Source organism: Lissotriton helveticus, chromosome 8, assembly GCF_964261635.1.
Source record: "Lissotriton helveticus chromosome 8, aLisHel1.1, whole genome shotgun sequence".
In the NCBI taxonomy this organism is placed as follows: domain Eukaryota; kingdom Metazoa; phylum Chordata; class Amphibia; order Caudata; family Salamandridae; genus Lissotriton; species Lissotriton helveticus.
The window spans coordinates 1,670,807,235-1,670,828,860 of NC_136069.1; the positions used below are offsets into that span (position 1 = coordinate 1,670,807,235).

The 21,626-nt window shown below is 44.9% G+C and overlaps 1 protein-coding gene across 7 annotated transcripts in view; it reads left to right on the forward strand.

Moving 5' to 3' along the window:
* Nucleotides 1-21,626, forward strand: part of LOC144773616 (transient receptor potential cation channel subfamily M member 2-like) — a 4,189,411-nt gene that overhangs the window by 1,527,742 nt on the left and 2,640,043 nt on the right. The gene's annotated exons all lie outside the window — the stretch shown is intronic.

The following is a 21,626-nucleotide window of genomic DNA, read 5'->3' on the forward strand; positions in this document are numbered from 1 at the left end:
TTGTTTGTTAGATAAATTTATTACTATATTGTTGGATATTGACATTTTCTTTTTCATAGCTACTTTTGCTTTCCTTTGCCTCGCTTTGCTTTTACTTCTTTTTCCACCCCTTCTGGTTTTTGGTTTGTTGGGGGTTTCTTCGGTGGACGTTGTTCCCTTCCCCAAGCATTGGATCTGCCTCTTCCTCTTTGTCGCGTGACCATATGTGCTAACTTTATCTCCCCCCGACAATCCAGCGGTGTGGTGGTGGATTCTCCTTCAATGGAGCTCACTTCTGAGCTGTCGACCTCCTCCGTCGGCTCATTGGCTCTATCCATGTTTTTGTCCATAGCAACATGACTTCTTAGGGTGTCATATTTACGTGCAAATGTATAGATCCGTCCGTTCATATAATCCAACCTATCCCTGGTGAATTTATTGGCCTTTCTCTTCTCCACTTCCATCTCATGTTTTGCCACCTTCTTTTCCATGTTCTCAATTGCCTCTTTACTTTCTTCCGATGTTGGAATATCTGTGAGTTCTAATTCTAATGCCGTTATTATGCTTGTAATCTTTTCTAATTTCCTCTCGGCATGAATGATCAAAGTTCTCATTAACTTGAAGGAGCATTCATTTGTATCTGTTTGCCATAGTTTGATCAAGTCCGCATCCAAGTTATTTAAAGTTGGCATTATAAGAATCCTTAGACCTCGCGGGATCCTCTTATATTCAATGTACTTTTCTAGAGATGTTTTTTCCCACCATTTGTTGATTTCTTGGATTCGCTGTATTTGCAGTTCTCTAACTATTTTCACAATTGTTCTTTCCTTTGTTCTATCTCCTCCATCCCCTTTGGCATCAGTGGTCATTGTAGGGGGGTTATCGTCATTTAGTAGCTCGCTCGCCCTTAGTTGGCGATTCCTAGATTTATCTGCCATTTCTTGAACTGTGCAGGGTTGATTTATTTAATTCCTTGTTGATACACTCTTTCTATTGCCAGGTGTGTGTTTTACTATAATTCTTCATGGATAGTCAGCTCCCTCATAGCCAAAGTATGCTGAATCCAAGAACGTGTCTGTTGCTACTTACTGAACACCCTGTGTTCATTTAGTTTCCAGTTATGCTGCACGGCCCCTTTAAGGAATGTTCGTCCTTGCCGATGACGTATTCTCTCGGCTTCCTTTCCGGGTGACTTGCTAATCCTCTCCCGCTAATATTCCGCTCCTCGTCCCCTCCCATTACCAAAAGAGACACAGCACTCGCGGGGGGAAAGTCATCGATTTTATGTCGACTTTCAAACGCACCAGACGCGTTTCGGCATACGCCTTCCTCTGTGGTACGAGGGCATGCCGGACGCGGCCATTATTTTATAGGTTAACATGTGATCACATTCAAAATAATAATAAACATCAACAAAGGACAAATGTTGTCATAGTGCTACACACTTATCTGAGCGCCATCTTGTAATGGTGTACAATGCATTTATTACATTCCACCATCCCCTCAATATTTGACCTGTTGCCACCCAGTGAATTTTATGTGTTATACCGCCCTGTATGGGCTGATTCCTCCTGCGTAATAAGGCCCTGTATGGGCTAGTGTGTGCCTTTGTCCTTAAATGATATTATAAAACGTGCATCTCCCAAAATAATAAGCTAACTATCTTATCAGTTTTAACAATTATATACATACATTTCATCCATCTTATACATTAGCCCAGAATTAATATTTCTTTTACTCAGCTCAAGTTCCTCTTCCTCGATTCTCAGCCTTTTATACCATTTACTGTTATTCTATTTTAAGTCACAGTTGCATTTACGGTTGACAACACATAATACCCATACAGAATATATCTTAGTGAAGGATGAAGAGCCCTTCATCCTAAATGGACTGCCAGTTCCTCATGACTATTCAAACCTTCAGGTGTCTTAGTACAAAGGTCTATTATATATCTAGACTCTAGCCTGTGTAACTTCATTAATCTGTCGCCTCCTCTTACGCTCATTGGAACCTGATTCAAAGCAAAATATGATAGAACCTCATTATTGCTACCATGATATTTCTGAAAGTGTCTTGCCACTGGATAGTTCACAGCCCCTTTATGTATGGCCCGTAAATGCTCCAATATGCGGATTTTGGTTTGGTGAATGGTGCTGCCAATGTATTTTAACCCGCAAGGGCAGACTAAATAATATACTGTGTATGGTGTTGTTCATGTCAGGAACTTTCTAATTTTCATCATATTCTCCCCCACTCTGTATGTCAGCGTCTTTTTGCTATTCCTGCACGCTTTGCACCTCCCACACGGGAAAAAGCCCAGATGGGGTTCCCCAAAAGGTTTTGTCACTGGTCGTAACATGTGACTCTTTGTGAGTGTATCCTTTAAGGCTCTTGCCCGTCTAAATGTTAAGTTCAAGTTCAAGTTCAAGCATTTGTATAGCGCACTACTCACCCAGAGGGTCTCAAGGCGCTTGGGGAGGGGATCGTTATTTGTCAAATAGCCATGTTTTAAGTTCTTTTCTGAAGGCGATGTGGTTTTGAGTAAGGCGGAGGTGAGTGGGGAGTGAGTTCCAGGTCTTGGCAGCAAGGAATGAGAATGATCTGCCACCCAGGGTGGATCTTCGGATGCGCGGGACTGCGGCGAGGGCTTGATTGGACGATCTTAGTTGGCGGGTGGGTTTGTAGAATGTAGAATGACAGTCGAGTGTTGAGGCATTCGGGTCCTAGATTGTAGAGGGCTTTGTGTGCGTGGGTGAGAAGGCGGAAAGTAATTCTTTTGTTGACGGGAAGCCAGTGGAGGTCTTTTAAGTGTCCGGAGATGTGATCTTGGCGAGGGACGTCTAATATGAGTCTCATATGAGTCTCGCTGATGCGTTTTGGATGTGTTGGAGTTTTTTCTGTAATTTTGCTGTGATTCCGGCGTAGAGGGTGTTTCCATAATCCAGTCGACTCGCGACCAGTGCGTGGGTGACAGTCTTTCTTGTTTCGAGGGGGATCCAGCGGAAGATCTTTTTGAGAATGCGAAGTACGTTGAAGCAGGAGGATGAGACTGCGTTGACTTGTCTGGACATCGAGAGAGAGGAGTCTAGGATGAAGCCAAGTTACGTGCATGGTCTGTGGGTGTGGGTGCTGTGCCCAGAGCGGAAGGCCACCAAGAGTCGTCCCAGGCAGTGGGGGAAGATCCTAGGATGAGCACCTCCGTTTTGTCTGAGTTGAGCTTTAGGCAGCTATGATTCATCCATTCGGCTACATCTTTCACGCCTTCGTGAAGATTGGTTTTGGCGGTGTTGGGGTCTTTGGTGAGGGAAAGGATAAGCTGGGTGTCGTCGGCGTAAGAGATGATGTTGAGGTTGTGTTGACGCGCGATGGAAGCGAGTGGACTCATGTAAACGTTGAAGAGGGTGGGACTGAGTGAAGATCCTTGTGGTACACCACAGATGACTTCGGTGGCTTCAGAGTTGAAAGGGGGAAGTCGGACTCTTTGGGTTCTTCCATCGAGGAATGAGGTGATCCAGTTCAAGGCTTTTCCTTGTATTCCAATGTTGCTGAGGCGTTGTATATGGGTACTGTGGCAGACTGTGTCGAAAGCGGCGGAGAGGTCGAGTAGAATGAGGGCCACTGTTTCACTGTTGTCCAGTAAATGTAAATGTAAATGTATTTCGATTTATATAGCGCACTAATCACCCAGGGGTCTCAAGGCGCTTGCTTAGGGAACCCGTCCTGGTATTCCCCTGTGAGATACCCCGGCAGGGTATTCACAAGGTGAAAGCCAGGCATCCCGCCGCGAGGGGCCGTAGTGGAGATTAAGCAAGCTATTGCCCAGAGTCGCAGAGTGTGACCCCGTGAGTCGAGTAGGCACCGGAGCGAGAATTGTCGAGTCCGTGGAATTTTTGAGCCCGAGACCCACCAAGGCGGGGAATCGAACCCTGGCTGATCTCAGCTTCCGGGTCTGCCGCCTCTAACCACTGAGCCACGCTTCTCCAGTAGAGTTCGGATGTCGTCAGTAGCTGCAATTAGGGCAGTTTCGGTGCTGTGTTTGGCTCGAAATCCGGATTGGGATGGGTCTAGGGAGTTGTTGGATTCAAGGAAGGTGGCGAGCTGGCTGTTGACGGCTTTCTCGATGACTTTGGCCGGGAATGGGAGGAGGGAGATGGGCCGGTAGTTTTTAAGTTCAGAGGGGTCTGCTGTGGGTTTCTTCAGGAGGGCGCTGAGTTCGGCGTGTTTCCAGCTTTCTGGAAAGGTGGCAAAGTTGAATGAGCAGTTGATGACATCACGGAGATGGGGTGCGATGATGGAGTCTTCTTTGTTGAAGATGTGGTGGGGGCAGGGGTCAGTTGGCGAGCCAGAGTGGATTGAGTTCATTAGGCGGATGGTTTCTTCAGTGGTGATTGGGTTCCAGGCGCTAAGGATGTTAGTTGGCGGGGTTGGATCTGAGGGGGGTGGGGAGGGATGAACGCTGGGAGTGTTCTTAAAGCTGTTGTGGATGTCGGCAATTTTGTTGTAGAAGAAGGAGGATAGCGTGTTGCAGAGGTCTTGGGAAGGAGTAATGTCGTTGGATGCTGCGGTGGGGTTGGTGAATTCTTTAACGATGTTGAAGAGTTCCTTGCTGTTGTGAGAGTTATTGTCGAGGCGATCCTTGAATGCTGATTTCTTGGCGGATCGGATCAGTTGGTGGTGTGTTCGGGTGGCTGCCTTAATGGTGGCCATGTTGTCTCTGGTCGGGATTTTTCTCCATGTTTTCTCCAGGGGGCGGCATAGCTTCTTGGATTTTTTAAGGTCATCGTTGAACCAGGGAGCCTTTTTGTTGGTTGATTTGATCTGGTGTTTTTTCAGGAGTGCTAATTCGTCAGCACTATGGGTGATCCATTGCTTGAGATTGGTGGCTGCTTGGTTTGGGTCCAATGAGAGGGTGGGAGGGTTTTGATTGAGTGATGTGAGGAGTTGGTCGGAGGTGATTTTATTCCAGTTTCTCCGATGAATGGGTTGTGGGCGTTTGTGGTTTAGGGTGGTTTTGTAGCTGAAGTTAACACAGCTGTGGTCCGTCCAGTGGAGGGCTGTGGTGTGATTGAAGGAGATGTGCTTGCTGGAGGTGAAGATAGGGTCGAGCGTGTGTCCGGCTGCGTGGGTGGGGGCGTCAACGAGTTGTTTGAGTCCGAGATTGGCCAAGTTGTCCAGAAGGGAGGTGGTGTTGCTGTCGGGTTTGTTTTCAAGGTGGTAGTTGAAGTCGCCTAAAAGAATGTAGTTATCGGAGGCGAGGGCATGTGGGCTGACGAAGTCCGTGATGTCATCGCTGAATTGAGTGCGGGTGCCTGGGGGCCTGTAGATGAGGGTGCCTCTAAGTGTGGTCCTAGGGTCTGTGTGGATTTGAAAGTGGAGATGTTCTGCGGATGTAAGATTATCATCGGTGCTGGTCGTGACTTTGATGGTGTTCTTATGGACGATGGCGATGCCTCCTCCTGTTTGGTTGGTGCGGTCTTTACGGGTAATCTTGTAGCCGTCCGGTATGGCTATGGCGATGTCGGGTGCTGATGATGTGCTCATCCATGTTTCTGTAAGGAAGGCGATGTCAGGTGAAGCAGTGTCGAGTAGGTCCCAGAGTTCCATAGCGTGTCTGTGGACCGAGCGGGTGTTCATCAGGATGCACTTCAGGTGGTTAGCGTCGGGGTGGCGTGTGGCGGAGGAGGGTTTGGTGAGGGTCCTGGAGCAATTGAACTTGCAGGAGAGGCAGGTGAATGGACCATGGGTACGTCCTGGGGTGGCTAAGCAACTTTGTGGTGTGCGTCCGGGGTTGAGGGCGAGGAGAGACGTGGCATCATATGTGATTGTAGTGGGCTGGGTACGGCGGGGGCCAGGGGGTCTGGCGCTGGGTGCGGTCAAGGCGCGGACGGGCGTAGATGGGCTTACCTTTGGCGCACCTTCAGCGCGCGTCCGCTGCGCGTGACCGCTGCGCGACAGTTGCTTTGCCATATGTAGATGGTGGAGGGGGGGCGGGGCGAGGGAGGGTCAGCTGGGAGGCGGTAGCGGGGTGGAGCTGCGGGCTGGGACGTCACAACAACAACAAGATGGCTCGCAGAAACGAAACCTAACAGGACGAGGTTGGGGTGGGCAGAGGCGCAGGCACAGTCAGGCAGACAACAAGAATAAATCAGAGCGCCCAGCAAGTTATGTAAACAGCTCAGCGCTAAGGTCTGGCCAAGCTAATGTTCAAGTCACGCAAGCGAATTTCAAAGCACAATAATAATTTAAAAGCACAAGTTATGCAGAGCACAGGCTACGATACCAAGCAGGAAGCCTTGGGAGCGTGGGGCAGCGACCGCTGCAGATGGAGGCAGGACGGTCACCATCGGGTGTGGGGGTAAATCGGTTCCAATAACTGGATCCGTTTTCAACAGATTCCAATTTTTTCTTAGAATCATCCGTAGTCTTTCTGCTCCCCTAGAATAGGTTGTTATCATTCTAAATGCATTACTATTCACTGCCTTGCCTGTGTCTTTTTCTTTTAGCAAATCCTTTCTGGATATATTCTGTACTTTGTGCAAAGCCGTATCTAGAGTTTTGTTCACATAGCCTCTGGCTTTAAATCTAGCTATACTGGCTTGTGCATTACTCTCAAAATCTTTCTCACTGGGGCAGTTTCTTTTTATACTTAGTAATTCCCCATAGGGGATACTTTGGATTAGCCTCGGGGGATGACTGCTTGTTGAATGTAAAATAGAGTTCCCTGACGTAGGTTTACGATACAATCTAGTATTCATTTTCCCATTTCTTACTACCACTTCCAAATCCAAGAAATTCACATTAGTACAGCTCACTTCTGTAGTGAATCTTAAATTGTATTCATTTTCATTTAGTTTATCCACATATTTGGTTGCGGAGTCCATTGATCCCCTCCAAACCAGGAAGAGATCATCAATATACCTGTACCAGGCTACGATATTTTGTGTCCATTCTCCATTATTGGTGGCCCAAGCCACCCGTTCCTCCCACCATCCTACGAAAAGGTTCGCAAAACTCGGGGCGTAACATGTGCCCACGGCCACCCCAGTTAATTGCTGGTAGTACTGGTCCTCATATAGAAAAATGTTATTTTTTAGGCTAAAAGACAATAGCTCTAGCAGCATCTCATTATGTTCGGAGAATTTCGCCGATCTTGTTTCCAAGAAACTTTCTATAGCTATTAAACCTTATAAAGGCTAGCTATATTCATTACTAGCATACAGTCCCCTTCTTTCCACACCACATTTCTATGTGTGCTAAAAATTCCTTGGTATCTTTTATATAGCTACGTAACGTTCTTACAAAATTAGTTAGGAAATAGTCAATGTAAACAGACAAATGTTCTAATAGACTTCCTTGTGCACTCACAATTGGACGTCCCGGCGGTTCTTTGTTGTTCTTATGTACTTTTGGCAAGTGATAAAAGCTTGGTGTTACCGGATTCCCACACCTCAGGTACAGATATTCCTCTGTCTCCAGTAGCCCTTTTTCATACCACTTGCGAAGCAACTGGTGGCACTCCGTAATACTTTTCAAGTATGTCTCCTTATTGATTTTCTTGTAGCAATTTTTATCTGCCAATTGCCTCATTGCTTCATCATTGTACACTTTATAAGTTTGTAATACAACGTTCCCGCCCTTATCGGACGGTTTCACAATTATATTTGCATCCTGTTGAATATTTTTTTTGCCTCCCAATGTTTCATCGACAAATTGTTCTTCTTATTGGTGATCCTGTATCCATCCTTCTTCCTCCATTTCACCAATTCTTTTGTTACCGTATCCATGAACACATCAATGTTATCGTTCAGCATTTGTGGCATGAAGGTTGACGTAGGTCTAAAAGGACTGTCTCCTCCTATTGTTCTATGTTGTTGTGCCCAGAGGTGTTTGTTCTTTCCTGGCTCGCACATTCTATTTCCAACATGTTCAGATCTTTTAGAGCTGGTAAGTCCTTTACTTGTACCATATCCATTACATTCGGGGCTCGTGTGTTTCTGGTCGTTTTTTTCGGACGCAATTTGTAAAACTTGTGCAACTTTAACTTTCGGGAAAATTTAAATAAGTCTATTTTTGTCTGTGCGTATTCTAGTTTCTTGTCTGGGCAAAAGGAGAGTCCCAACTTAAGTACATATTCTTCTCCCTTTGTCAATGTTCTTGGAGTCAAATTAATTATCGTTAGATTATCCTCAGAGCACGTCACCTTTTTCAACGTCGTTTGTTGTATCTCTTGCTCCTGCTTCTGGTTAGTGGCGGCGAGAAGTTGCTTTTTGCGCCATTCGCCCCCCCCTCCGCGTTGGTCGCTTCTTTGTTGGTCAGGGGGTTTGCTTCTTCCCCCTTTTTTTCTTGTTTGCCTGAGAATTTCGAACTCCTTGTGAAAAGGAAGTTTATGCATTCGTTTAGCCCCAGCCAATTTTGTTCTACTTCTTGCCTGTTCCGTTTCTGACATTTCTGATTCCGTTGTATCTCCTTGTTCACTGCCTTGGGTTTTTCCATTCTTATTCGCCAAAGCTTGAGTCGGGGCATCGTATCTTTTCGCGAACGTTAGGACTCTTCCCATTTCATAATCCCGCTCGTCTCGCGTTGACAAATATCTCAATATTTGACCTGTTGCCACCCAGTAAATTCTATTTGTTATACCGCCCTTTATGGGCTGATTCCTCCTGCGGGAGGAATCAGCCCATACAGGGCGGTATAACAAATGCGGGAGCAATCAGCCCATACAGGGCGGTATAACAAATAGAATTCACTGGGTGGCAACAGGTCAAATATTTAGGGGATGGTGGAATGTAATAAATGCATTGTACACCATTACAAGATGGCACTCAGATAAGTGTGTAGCACTATGACAACATTTGTCCTTTGTTGATGTTTATTATTATTTTGAATGTGATCACATGTTAACCTATAAAATAATGGCCGCGTCCGGCATGCCATCGTACCACAGAGGAAGGCGTATGCCGAAACGCGTCTGGTGCGTTTGAAAGTCAAAATCGAAATAAAATCGATGACTTTCCCCCCGCGAGTGCTGTGTCTCTTTTGGTAACGGGAGGGGACGAGGAGCGGAATACATTGCGGTAGCACTTCCCGCAGTAACAGCACCCGTGTACGAGTGCATTGACCAAGTGCTACAGGAGCCAGGAGATATTCGTCAACACACCGCCGTTTAAACATCTGGGAGCCATGGAGAAGGCGAAGAAGGAACAGACGCTGACTGCAAGCGAGCTGTAATAAACGAATTAAGATAAGTTTAAACGGCAACACGAGGGGGTAACCGGAGGAACCAGTATTTTCCGGTGAACGCGGAGAGTGGGGCACTAAAATGTACAGTGAGACAGATCGGCAGGAAGCGGCCCAAAATGCCTTTAAGAAAAGATCAACAAACGGCAGCACTAAAAAGGTGGGGGAAACGACAACAACATCCACATTAGCGAAACAATTCAACAGCCTTGAGAGATTGTTCGAACGAGAAGTGAGGAAGTGGTGGGAAGCCACTTCGTTACAAAAATACTTTGAAGTTAACAGAGTTCCAAGAGGATTGCACATATATACGATCCCGGCATATGAAAACCCGGACCCCCTATTGCTGGAGGAATGGTCAGAGTTCACAGCGGTTTCATGCCAAGGAATGTTAAAGATTTTGATCAAATTTGCATGGAGCGATCATGAAAAGGCGCGAAAGGATATTGCAGAATTGGAAAAAGAAATCTCAGCAAATGATGATAAAAGTAAACAAGAGGAATACTGACAGGCTATGGGCAAAAGACTAAAAACTTATGAGGACAAAATCAGACAAAGGAAACAGGAAAAGTATGAGCGAGACGAGCGGGATTATGAAATGGGAAGAGTCCTAACGTTCGCGAAAAGATACGAAGCTTTGGCGAATAAGAATGGAAAACCCCAAGGCAGTGAACAAGAAAATACAACGGAATCAGAAATGTCAGAAACGGAACAGGCAAGAAGTAAAACAAACTTGGCTGGGGCTAAACAAATGCATAAACTTCCTTTTCACGAGGAATTCGAAATTCTCAGGCAAACGAGACAAAAAGGGGGAAGAAGCAAACCCCCGGACCAACAAAGAAGCGACCAACGCGGAGGCGGGGTGAATGGCGCAAATAGCAACTTCTCGCCGCCACTAACCAGAAGCAGGAGCAAGAGATACAACAAACGACGTTGAAAAAGGTGACATGCTCTGAGGATAATCTAACGATAATTAATTTGACTCCAAGAACATTGACAAAGGAAGAAGAATATGTACTTAAGTTGGGACTCTCCTTTTGCCCAGACAAGAAACTAGAATACTCACAGACAAAAATAGACTTATTTAAATTTTCACGAAAGTTAAAGTTGCACAAGTTTTACAAATTGCGTCCGAAAAAAACGACCAGAAACACATGAACCCCGAATGTAATGGATATGGTACAAGTAAAGGACTTACCAGATCCAAAAGATCTGAACATGTTGGAAATAGTATGTGCGAGCCAGGAAAGAACAAACACCTCTGGGCACAACAACATAGAACAAGTAGGAGGAGACAGTCCTTTTAGACCTACGTCAACCTTCATGCCACAAATGCCGAACGATAACATTGATGTGTTCATGGATACGGTAACGAAAGAATTGGTGAAATGGAGGAAGAAGGATGGATACAGGATCACCAATAAGAAGAACAATTTGTCGATGAAACATTGGGAGGCAATCAAAAACATTCAACAGGATACAAATATAATTGTGAAACCGTCCGATAAGGGCGGGAACGTTGTATTACAAACTTATAAAGCGTACAATGATGAAGCAATGAGGCAATTGGCAGATACAAATTGCTACAAGAAAATCAATAAGGAGGCATACTTGAAAAGTATTACGGAGTGCCACCAGTTGCTTCGCAAGTGGTATGATAAAGGGCTACTGGAGACAGAGGAATATCTGTACCTGAGGTGTGTGAATCCGGTAACACCAAGCTTTTATCACTTGCCAAAAGTACATAAGAACAACAAAGAACCGCCGGGACGTCCAATTGTGAGTGCACAAGGAAGTCTATTAGAACATTTGTCTGTTTACATTGACTATTTCCTAACTGATTTTGTAAGAACGTTACGTAGCTATATAAAAGATACCAAGGACTTTTTAGCACACATAGAAAATGTGGTGTGGAAAGAAGGGGGCTGTATGCTAGTAATGGATATAGCTAGCCTTTATACTAATATAGTCCATGCGGAAGGTTTAATAGCTATAGAAAGTTTCTTGGAAACAAGATCGGCGAAATTCTCCGAACATAATGAGATGCTGCTAGAGCTATTGTCTTTTAGCCTAAAAAATAAAAAATTTCTATATGAGGACCAGTACTACCAGCAATTAACTGGGGTGGCCATGGGCACATGTTACTCCCCGAGTTTTGCGAACCTTTTCGTAGGATGGTGGGAGGAACGGATGGCTTGGGCCAACAATAATGGAGAATGGACACAAAATATCGTAGCCTGGTACAGGTATATTGATGATCTCTTCCTGGTTTGGAGGGGATCAATGGACGCAGCAACCACCAAATATGTGGATAAACTAAATGAAAATGAATACAATTTAAGATTCACTGCAGAAGTGAGCTGTACTAATGTGAATTGCTTGGATTTGGAAGTGGTAGTAAGAAATGGGAAAATGAATACTAGATTGTATCGTAAACCTACGGCAGGGAACTCTATTTTACATTCAACAAGCAGTCATCCCCCGAGGCTAATCCAAAGTATCCCCTATGGGGAATTACTAAGGATAAAAAGAAACTGCACCAGTGAGAACGATTTCGAGAGTAATGCACAAGCCAGTATAGCTAGATTTAAAGCCAGAGTCTTTGTGAACAAAACTCTAGATACGGCTTTGCACAAAGTACAGAATATATCCAGAAAGGATTTGCTAAAAGAAAAAGACACAGGCAAGGCAGGGAATGGTAATGCATTTAGGATGATAACGACCTATTCTAGGGGAGCAGAAAGACTACGGATGATTCTAAGAAAAAATTGGAATCTGTTGAAAACGGATCCAGTTATTGGAACCGATTTACCCCCACGCCCGATGGTAACATTTAGACGGGCAAGAGCCTTAAAGGATACACTCACAAAGAGTCACATGTTACGACCAGTGACAAAACCTTTTGGAGAACCCCTACCGGGCTTTTTCCCGTGTGGGAGGTGCAAAGCGTGCAGGAATAGCAAAAAGACGCTGACATACAGAGTGGGGGAGAATATGATGAAAATTAGAAAGTTCCTGACATGTACAACACTATACACAGTATATTGTTTAGTCTGCCCTTGCGGGCTAAGATACATTGGCAGCACCATTCACCAAACCAAACCAAAATCCGCATATTGGAGCATTTACGGGCCATAAATAAAGGGGATGTGAACTATCCAGTGGCAAGACACTTTCAGAAATATCATGGTAGCAATATGGAGGTTTTATCATATTTTGCTTTGGATCAGGTTCCAATGAGCGTAAGAGGAGGAGATTAATGAAGTTACACAGGCAAGAGTCTAGATATATAATAGACCTTTGTACTAAGACACCTGAAGGTTTGAATAGTCATGAGGAACTGGCAGTCCATTTAGGATGAAGGGCTCTTCATCCTTCACTAAGATATATTCTGTATGGGTATTATGTGTTGTCAACCGTAAATGCAACTGTGACTTAAAATAGAATAACAGTAAATGGTATAAAAGGCTGAGAATCGAGGAAGAGGAACTTGAGCTGAGTAAAAGAAATATTAATTCTGGGCTAATGTATAAGATGGATGAAATGTATGTATATAATTGTTAAAACTGATAAGATAGTTAGCTTATTATTTTGGGAGATGCACGTTTTATAATATCATTTAAGGACAAAGGCACACACTAGCCCATATAGGGCCTTAATAACGCAGGAGGAATCAGCCCATACAGGGTGGTATAACAAATAGGATTCACTGGGTGGCAACAGGTCAAATATTGAGGGGATGGTGGAATGTAATAAATGCATTGTACACCATTACAAGATGGCGCTCAGATAAGTGTGTAGCACTATGACGACATTTGTCCTTTGTTGATGTTTATTATTATTTTGAATGTGATCACATGTTAACCTATAAAATAATGGCCGCGTCCGGCATGCCCTCGTACCACAGAGGAAGGCATATGCCAAAACGCGTCTGGTGCGTTTGAAAGTCAAAATAAAATCGATGACTTCCCCCCCGCGAGTGCTGTGTCTCTTTTGGTAACGGGAGGGGACGAGGAGCGGAATACATTGCGTTAGTAGACCTTTGTATTCACTACCATTCCTATGTGATTCTTAGACTTTATCTGTTTGTATTCAAGCTACACTAGTCGAGGCAGTAAGAACGCGCTTGCTCCCAGCATAACACAGTGCTTTTCTACGACTCATTTATCCACCAGATCGCATGTAAGTGCTTCACTCAAGGAGGAGGATGTTTGCAGCGACAGCGTCCACGAGGTAAAAGGCAAGAGTGGTGGGTGTGAATTGGGAGCCGCAAAGCTGCTCCACGGCTGCATGAATGCTGCGGAGGCTGATAAGAACCACAAAGGTAAAAGCGCAGCGAAGAGCTTGGCGAGGGCTAGCGCTACCCGCAAAAGAAGGGGTAAAGGCGCACTGTTAACCTCAGGGGAGAAGCTAGTAAGAGAGTTGGGGGAGTTACCAGAAGCTTCAGAGAGCACATCCTCGTATCTTTCTACTGAAGTTAAAGCAAAGAGGGGAAGAAACCGTAGTAAGACAAAGCCTCTTCCTACTCCTATTCCTAAAATTACCCCTTCCTTGCGATCTTACTTCAAGGCTATCCCACAAGTGCTGGAAATTGGACAGGAACACCAACAGAGGGGCAGTACTCCTAACGAATACAATCCAGGGGCTAGAGATATGGCGTCGCTTGAACAAGACTTAGTCTCAGTCTCTGCTTCAGCGCTCATTAAACCTATAGATGACATAGCCCAGCCGGATGAATTTGACTCTGATTTTGCATTATATTCTGCAGTACTTCCCTGTTTGGGGGGAGGTCCAGTTTCTGAAGATACCACTGCAAGATCAGAGAAAGTTTTTTCTACAACATCGCTTGATGCGCCTTCACGTTTAAAGAATAGTTGTGAGGACCCTCCCAGCAATACAGTTTCAGAAGTTAGAGAACCTTCAGAGCCTTTTTCAGCTTCCAATCCTGCTTCCAATCCTTCTGATGGCGATTCTTTACCTTGTTTGGAAGAAAATGGAGCCTTAGCGCCCATTTCGATCGCTTCGCTGCAACAGATGTTTGCATCACTATCTGCCGAGATTAAGGAAGGCTTTGCAGAGTCGGCTTCAAATCAAAGAGATATAAGGAATTTTTGTGAGTCATTGGACGAAAAGATAGTTAATCTATCGGTAAGAACTCAAGCCTTGGAAGAAACAGTGGGTCAAATCTCTATGCGAGCTGAGGGCACCCAGGAAGACATTTTGAAATTAAAGAGGGGAGATCTGGCCATATCAGAGAGAATGGAGATTTTGGAAAACAACGCCAGGCGCAGTAATATACGCATCTTGAACGTTCCTGAAGGTAGCGAAGGCACTGACATCAAGAGCTTCATAATCTCGCTACTAAAAGATTCTCTTAACCTCCTTCACACTCCTGAGGATTTAGCAACTGATATTCAACGAATCCACAGGGACCCATTCAGGCGCAATCCGCAGAGGGCTAAGCCGAGAAAAATTCTCGTTAACTTCCATACTTACTCCTTGAAGGAGCATATCTTGAACTTAGCCTTAAAACATAAATCACTAACATGTAAAGGCTTTAACTTCCAAATACGTTCCGACCTGTCTAGATTCACTCTAGATAAACAGTGGGAGTTAGGCAGAAGAATGGATGCCTTTCGTAAACTAGGTGCAACGGTGCAGATGGGCTTCCCCGCATCCCTTAAGATTATGCTGGACAATAAATTGCACAATATTCGAACAGTGCAGGCCGCAGATGAACTTCTAATGTCTTTAGGTAGCAGGAAGGAGAAGGGCGCTAGTTGAAGGGGTAAAAGATGCTTTATTCTTCAACCAATAAAATCTCTCCCTAATGTAAATCTCCACTAACATAGGCTTTAGGCTCTGGTTTAATCCACCGAGTAGTAGAGGAAGGAAGGAAAAAAAAAAAAAAAAAAAAAATTCACACACAAACATAAACACTCAAAAAAAAAAAAAAGAAGACAAGAATAAAGGTTTCGTCGTTTCCTTCACAGGTGATAAAATAACAATAACAATCTTTTAAATAAGGTTTTAAAAAAAAAAAATATATATATATATACAAATCACAACCCATATTTGTAATACTTGTAAGGCGAGTTACTATGATATATTGAGAGGCACATGAGGTGGGGACGGGGAAGAGCTAGGGGCACTTACTTCCGGAATCTTCCGGGTAGTGAGTCCAAGGGTTTCCCATGGGAGGGGGAGGGCTTCAGGGGTCACTGGAGGGGCAGGGGGGCACCAAAATAGAAAAAAATATTCATTTTTGATAGAGCTCCAATCATCATATTTTTGTAGGGATTTTCTCCCAATTTTTCTTACCTTTGGCTGGCAGATAAGCATAAACATGGAACTTTACAAGCAGGCAGTCTTGAAATGTAGTACCTATTCTCAGAATCATGAGTAGGCCTAGGATTTTATCCTGGAATGTTAATGGTCTCCGCACCAGACCTCGTGCTAATAAAATTATGCAGTACCTTCGTGACGCTGATGCCGAGATCATTATACTCCAGGAGACGCACTTAATCGTAAGCGAAATGCTTGAGCGAGCCTAGAGAAATAGGTGGATAGAATCCTCTATCTCAACATCCCAATCACTAAACACGCGGGGGGTTTCTATTTTATTTTAAAAACTTTCGAATCTAAAAATTTTACAGCAGAAAGTAGACTCCGGAGGGAGATGGGCCATTGCAGCAGTAGAGATGGGAGGAGCGGCAATAACATTAGCAGGCTATTATGGGCCTAACTGCGACGATCCTTCTGCACTAGAATCTCTATTCCAACACCTTTTGAGTTTTCCAGAGCCCGTGATTATAGCCGGTGATTTTAACATCACCATTAACCCTCTACTGGATAAATCTCCTAATAGCAGACAACAAGCTTCCTCCAAATCTAGAAATTGTCTATTAGGTCTAATGAACCAATACGGATACGTCGACATTTGGAGACTTAGAGAGGGCCAGAGACAGGGTTTTTCGTTTAGAAATCTCAAATACAGACACAGTTCAAGAATAGATTTCATCCTAACTAGTAGAGCTTTGGTTGATTCCATTATCTTAGTAGACTACATTCCATCGCACTTATCAGACCATTCCGCGATGAAGCTGGTATTGGAGTGGGGCTGTAAGCCGCCCACCAGACTGTGGTCCTTTGATAGATCATTTCTCACATCAACAGATGATATAGAGTTTCTTCAATTAGAAGCGCGTGGGTTTTTTATTACCAATATGGACACAGCCCCAGCAGGCATAGTTTGGGATGCTTTTAAATGCACACTAAGAGGTATCGTTAAGAATAGGGCTGGTCATAGAAGAAGGCAGTACATTGAAGAGATATCTTCTATCGAGAATAGCATCTCTGATATTCAGTCTGACATCGACACCAACAGAACTTTAGATAGCCGCGACTTATCCCTGAAACTTGCAGAGTTAGACAGGCTTAAGAGTAGCTTGTCATCGGTCCTAGAGAAGCGTGTCTTGCAGAAATGGGAGGCAAGCAAACTCTCTCACTTCCAGAATGGGGAAGGGGCAGGAAGATTGCTGGCCTGGAAAATCAAATCAGACCGGGTTCGAAATAACATTGCCTCCGTCACGTCAGAAAAAGGCACCTTTTCTAGTGATGCAGAAATCAGGGAGGCTTTCAAAACATTCTTTCAATCAATCTATCATGAAGATCTCAAAGTCACACCTAATGACGTTACGAGCTGGTTAGAGGATATCTCCCTTCCATCTTTGTCACTTGGGCAGAGTAGGTTTCTAGAAGAGGAAATAAGTATTGCTGAAGTTGAGCAGGCAATAAGGGGAGCTAAAGGGGGTAAGGCGGCAGGAACCGACGGTTTACCGAGCGAATTATATAAACATTTGTTATCAGAGGTGTCCCCAATTTTAGCGGCTTTGTTTAATCAAATATTGAGGGAAGGAGAAATACCACCTGCTTCTTGGGATAATGCCTCAATAACCCTTATTTTGAAGCCAGGGAAGCCCCCCTCTGATTGTGGCTCGTATCGGCCTATCTCAATCTTGAACGCCGATTATAAAATTTTTGACACTATTCTGGCCAAACGGCTTGGCCAGGTTGCCCCTGATATACTACACTCTAACCAAAAAGGCTTTATAAGAGGGCGTCAGTTACATGAGCTTACTTACGAACTAGTAGGATCCATAGATGTGGCCATAAAAGAAGTTCTTCCCCTATCTATTCTCACGTTGGATGCTACCAAGGCCTTCGACAGGGTGAACTGGTTATACCTGTCGGAGGCCCTGAAAAAATTCAACGTTGGTGATAAATTTCGTAGGGCAATAGACTTGCTATATCGTAGTCCTGCAGCTTCAATCTTGATCAATGGGGGCCTTACCGCGCCATTTAGAGTAACCAGAGGAACTCGACAGGGCTGTCCCATGTCCCCCCTCCTTTTCGATGTATATATAGAGCCCTTCGCACAAACACTAAGAGACAGCGTGCTTATTAAACCTTTCATATTTGGAGATTGGGAAAAAAAGTGGCACTTTATGCTGATGATATAATGATCTTTACGACAGATATTAATACAGCATATCCAGAGGTCATAGATTTAGCTCTCAAATTTGGCAAAATCTCAGGATACGAAGTGAACGCCTCTAAAACAGAGTCAATGTCTTGGAATATCAATTTACCTACACACATTGAAACAACAAGACCTCAACTACGATACCTGGGGATAAATATAGTTAAAGACATTTACCTGATTGCTCCTCTAAATTTTGCTAAAATAGCAGCACAGTGCCGAAAACACATGAGAGATTGGTCACACCTTCCGCTTACCATTTTAGGCAAGGTTAATTTAGTAAAGATGTGTATTCTGCCAAAGATTTCGTTTTTATTTAATTCTATTCCACTTTTTTTTGATCCTAAGTTAATTTCAAAGCTGCAGAGCGCGATTTCTACTTTTATTTGGAATATAAGAGTCCAAGAATCTCTTGGAAGAAAATAAGACGCCGCAGGGAGAAGGGAGGGCTGGCGGGACCAGATCTTCAGGTCTACGCATGGGCGTTTCAGCTCTCGCACTCACGCATGTTATTAAAAACACCAGTAGTAGCAGGGGTAGGACATATGTTTTCTACTTTATTGAATTGTGAGGGAGTAGGACAGGGCAGCTTTTTGTTTAAATTTGGAGACCCAAAATATTTTAAAAAAATAAAATTGAAGGTATTGCAGGGGATAGCTTCCACGTGGTATAGAGTGAGGCACGCGATCAAATTGGGATATTACTCAGAGAAAGCTCCTATCTGGAACCTACCCGCTCCCCCAGCTTGGGCAGAAGACGCACTAACTCAACCACTAAAAGAGGCCGGAATCATCACCTGGGGTGACCTGTTCATGGATGGATCTCTACTTCCTTGGGACTACTTAACGAACAAGGTCGGGCCAAGCCTGTCGAGATTCAAATTTATACAAATATCAAGCTGGTCTCAGTCTTATAACGTACAGCCAACCCGGATCAGCAGCTTACCTTTAGGTGGCAATAGTGAACTAGTGACGTGCCTGCTGGACAGTCCCCCTGCAAAGAAGGAAATATCACTCTGGTACAATAAGATCATAGAGGAAATAGACGGTAAATTTTGCCTTCCAACATCATTATGGGCAGATTCAATGCCAGGAATAGACGTGGAGGAGCTTTGGTCAGCTTCTTGTGTGGTACTGTGGGACTTGGTCAAACCTGCTTGGCTCCGCAGGAACCATCTTTTTACAATACACAGGGCTTACTATTCCCCGCAGAGGCTGTCAAAGTTTTCTTCGACAGGCCCGGTCTCGTGCCCAAAGTGCGGACTTGTCGCTGCATCTGACATCCATATGTTTTACGAATGCCCAAAAATAACTTCATTTTGGGACTCTATAGGAAACAAACTATCCTTGTCATTGGGCTCTCACATCTCCATTGATCTCGACCTTGTTATTTTTGGAATGAGGGGCAAAGCCCGTAATGCTGCTTCTAACCTGTTGTTTTATTCTATTCTGGCGGCGCGTAGGGAGATCTGTAGACATTGGAAAGACGCCCAGCCGCCTACCATACATGAATGGCGGTCTTCGGTCCTCCAGATCTCAAAACTTGACCTAGCCAGGGGTGGAAATCCGAGCAGAAGAGCTTTCTGGACACAGTTAGAGCAGTCGTATTGAGCCTGGGTTTCCCCCCCCCCCCCAGGGTCCTATGATTAATGCGGGCAGTGCTCACCTTTGTTTCTATGGCGAGGAGCCATGGTGCATATGAGGCCTCGGTATCTCGGGCACTATCTACCAACGAATAGCCCTAAGCTGGATATTTCAAGGCTTATGCGAATGTGCTGTAGGGAACCGGCCACCCCCCCTCTTCTTCGATATCCCTGCCAGCTAACGCTGAGACAGTACAGAAGCACAGCCTGATTTCCAGCTCTGTGGCATTTTCTTGTTCTGATAGATTGGAGCCATGCACGCAAATGAGGATAAAAAAAAATAATAATAATTTAAATAAATAAAGAAATACATGTATAAATAAAATCCTGCCTAGCTGTTGAACACGGGGGCCTGGTGGGAGATGTGGTGCTGGCTTCCCACCCACAAACACCCCTCCCTATTGACATAGCTAACTACCTGTGAAGTGGAGCAGAGGAAGGGACTAGGTTACACATGACCCTTGGGTGGGGGAGTGTTCCATCCTGGTCAGGGGTGAGACAAGAGAGCAGGAGAAGGCTACCTACCTGTTAGTTGGAGGACAGCAATGCAATGGCTGCCACATGGTTGTGGGTGGAACGAGTGTACCATCTTGCTCAGCTGTGGGAGAAGGGGGCCTGGTGGGAGTTGGAGTGCTGGCTTCCCAATCACAAACACCCCTCCCTGTTAAGATGGCTACCTAACTATAAGTTTGAAGAGAGCAATGCAATTGCTGCCACATGGTTGTGGGTGGGAGGAGTGTACCATCCTGCTGAATTGTGGGACAAGAGTGCCTGGTGGGAGTTGTAGTGCTGGCTTTCCACCCACAAACACCCCTTCCTACTGAGATGGCTCACTACCTGTGAAGTGGAGCAGAGGAAGGGAATATGTTACACATGGTTCTTGGGTGGGGGTTGTGGGGGAGTGTTCCATCCTGCTCAGAGGTGAGACAGGAATGCAGGAGAAGGCTACCTACCTGTAAGTTTGAAGAGAGAAATGCAATGGCTGCCACATGCTTCTGGGTGGAGGGAATGTTCCAACCTGCTCAGCTGTGGGTCAAGGGGGCCTGGTGGGAGTTAGAGTACTGGCTTTCTGAACTGGTTCCAACTGGAGTATGCAAGGAGGCCACCAAATGTGCCCTTCAAAGCAGTCTGCTGGCACTGTTAGGTGCCCCCATCCCAGCCCAATACACTAAGTCCTGTCTCTGAGGTGGTCACACCTCCCAGTGACAGTAAAACTATTGTTCTACCCTCCCCTGTTTGAGCATGGCTCAGCAGCGTGAGGGCAGAACTGTATTTGTAGTCAGCAGCAGCACTAGCTTGCTGGTAAACCCTAAAAGGCTGGTAACTTCGAATACATATCCTGCATCCAACACTGGAATTAGTGTTGGGGTATTGTTCCAACACGTTTGATACCAAATATGAGCGGGTTCAGTGCAGCCACTATATAGTTAGACATCTCCTAACTGACTTGATATCCACTATATGTATTAAATGGCTTATCACACTTACAAAGCCTAGATAATCATCTCCGTGGTTTGTAGGGGTGTCCTGCTCATGCAGGGCACCCTCAAACTTATAACCTACCACCCTACCATCAGGATTGAATGGCCTGCCTTATGGGTGACTTGCAGGTTTTAAGTGCAGTGACCTCAACAAAACTAACAAAACTGATATCTGTCATGAGTGGTGCTAGCACCAGCTCACATGCTGCAATGGAATGCTTGTAGTCACAGTTTGAGTGGGCTCTCATGGGTGGCATAATACTTGCTGCAGCACATGATAGATCCCTGGGGGACTTATGCCCTGGCTACCTTAGTACCATATACTTAGGCCTTAGAATGGTACACCAATTGTCAATTGGGAAGGTACCAAAATACTTACCATAGTCAAATTTAGGGAGAGAGCCCAGGGACTGGGATCCTGATCAGCAGGATCCCAGTCAAAAAACAGCATAACACCAGCACAAATTGGGGGTAACCATGAAAGCAGATCCTACTTTTCAACATTGGTCATGTATGGTGCTGGAATACTCCAGGCCTTAGCTGGTGTATATTTACAACTGTTTGGGGACCTTGTTGGCTGATGGAGCCTTCTCCTACATCGCTCCTAAAGCATGCAATGACCCGCCGCTACACGTAAGAGCCCCCTTCTCTCTACTTGAATTACGCAAGAAGTAGAAACTTTGCTCTTTGAGTAGTTCAAGGTCCTAGGTGTGCCTCAACTCACACCTGCAGAGTCAGCATACTC